This window comes from Aplysia californica, unplaced genomic scaffold, assembly GCF_000002075.1.
Source record: "Aplysia californica isolate F4 #8 unplaced genomic scaffold, AplCal3.0 scaffold01774, whole genome shotgun sequence".
NCBI classification, from domain to species: domain Eukaryota; kingdom Metazoa; phylum Mollusca; class Gastropoda; order Aplysiida; family Aplysiidae; genus Aplysia; species Aplysia californica.
Window position 1 is genome coordinate 48,388 of NW_004799044.1, and position 2,615 is coordinate 51,002.

Consider the following 2,615-nt stretch of genomic DNA (forward strand, 5'->3'; position numbering starts at 1 on the left):
GACGAGAGCGTAAATCATGTACACTTAGATATAGAAAACAGTAATTGAAAAGAAAAAACTAAATAAAAGAAGAAAAAAAAACTGGAATGTAATGAACGAATCTTAATAATGGTAGTACGAAAGCATTGCATGGCATGAATACTATGACAATGCACATTTCTCTATCAGATTTGTAATGTATGTTTTGGTATCATTGTGAGGATTAGTGTGTGTGTGTGTGTGTGTGTGTGTTTGTGTGTGTGTGTGTGGATAGATGTGAGAGAGAGAGAGTGAATGTATGGCTGTGGCTATGTCTGCAAATGTGAGGAAGTATGTCTGTGTGTTGTGTGTCCATGTTTTTGTGTGTGTGTGTGTGTGTGTTTATGTATGAGAGGGTGTATTTTTTAAATCTTAAATAAAAGTTCAAGTTTGGTTCTGTGTTCCTGTTATGTATGAAAGGCCAAGAGTTTTCAAGAAAATATTTATGAATATCATAATATATATATAAATTTTGGATCTGCTTTAATAACTAGAATCTGATGAAGAAGGGAAGGTTTCTCTTTCCATATTCAAAGAAGATGAAGAAGGAAAGTCCACTTTCTTTTCTTCCAGGGAGACAGTTTATTACAATGGCATGTACATATATATACCGGTATTTTATATCTTTTAAAATGCATTTCCATGTTAAGCCTTTCGATTTTTTAAGAGAAAAAAAGATAAAAGAAGAAAGTAAAGAAGCAGCTTAGAACTACGGTGGTCCAACTCTTCAGTTCTTTCAGTTATAGAGATGTAGTTTCCTTTCTTAGGGTTCCCACCTTGACTTCCTAAATCCATCTTAAATTGTGTGGCCTTTGTAGTCTGAATAGGCTACCAGTTTTGTAATTAGATTAGTAAATGAATACAGCGGTGGGCGGTTGGCGGATGCTATGGTGTGGTTTGCTTACTTCCCTCCTGTCGCGCACCTATCATTTATCTCCCTTCATTCTAACGGTTGTTAGACTTTATGACTCAATAGATCATTAAAATAGATTTTGGCTTGACATAGTCTGCATAGGCAAACATCATTTTGAAACTTTGTTGCCTTGTCTTCAACTTTTGTGCGTTCCTTTTTAAACAATTTTTTAAAAAAATCATTTTTTTAAAGTGAAGGTCCTTTATTCCCTCCCTAATCTATCAGTTTCAGTGAGTGGTTGGCAGGTACTCAGGTGTGTTTTGCTCCTTCTTTCCTATCCGAGCATCCATCATTATCCTTTTAGTTCTCCTCCTTTTATTTGTATGCTACTATCTAACAACACCTAATCTTCAGCACTTATATAATGACCTAATTGTGTTGCAAGTGCCGTAAAACTGACGCAAACTTAAATTGTGAGTTTGCCTTGGAACTTGAAATCACATAAATCTGGATTAAAAACAACTACCCAAACAAATGAGAAGAGAAATAGAAAGATAGAGAAATAGACTGATAGAAAAATAGACAGATAAGAGAGAGAGAGAGAGAGAGAGAGAGAGAGAGAGTCTTGTGTAGTGGCAAGGGAAACAACTGAATATTTTGTATTGATATTATTTCACCAGTTACGCCCCTTCGTCAGTCTTGCAACTGGAAAACTTGTCCGTGGTGAAAGCACAATGAATGATTTAAATCATGATGTGAAGAGTGTGGTGTGGTTTTGATATGAGTTGTCCCCTTTGCTAGATTTCTTTTTTCTTTGTGTTTCTGTCCGTTACTATTGTTTGCGTGTAGTGTTAACATGTTGATCTCTCTTTCTCCTCCCCCCCCCCTCTCTCTCTCTCTACCCCCCCCTCTCTCTCTCTCTTTCTGTTTCTCTGTCTGTCTGTCTGTCTCTCCCTCCCTCCCTCCCTCTGTCTCTCCCTCTCTCTCTCTCTCTCTTATTGTGTTAGGAGTCTGTGTTATCTATAGTGGTAGTTGGGGTGCTCTGGTGTAGTTTGCTCCTTCTTTCCAACGACTGTGAGACATCTATCATCCTTATCTTTCCTCCTTCTTTTTTATATTTGTAACACTCTTGTAACATCTCTTCTAATCTCCCAACACTTATATGACCTAACTGTGTTGCCAATGCTGTAAAAATCTTCCTAAATCATAAAATAATTTTATCTTCTGATACACTGCATAACATTTTATTTTCATTTTCTCTCCTCAAAATATGACTCCTGTTTTTAAAAAAATAATTGCTTCTCTCCTTAAATTCCCCCACAATCTCTCTAAATTTTTTCAGTGTTTCTGTCCGTCTGTCTGTCTGAATAACTTGATCAGTCACACATTTCTCAACATAGCCTATGTATAAAAATGTTTTTATACCCAACCTTCGTGGTGTTGAAAGCACTGTAGCATCTCTTTTTTTATACATATTGTCAACCCAAAGATATAGAAGGAGATAATATATATATAACGGTTTGTACATGATGCACGGTTACTTGTATTCTGATATTTTTTCACTCTTGTCCTGCCTGTCATAATATCCCCTCAATGATGTTCTTATAAATAATATTATGTGAGGTGTGCTGACAAAATGAGTTTGTGGGTGGTTGGTTGGTGCTCTGGTGTGGTTTGCTCCTTCTGTCGTATCAAACATCTATCATCCTTATCTCTCTTCTCTTTCATGCGTCTTTTCTGTTTG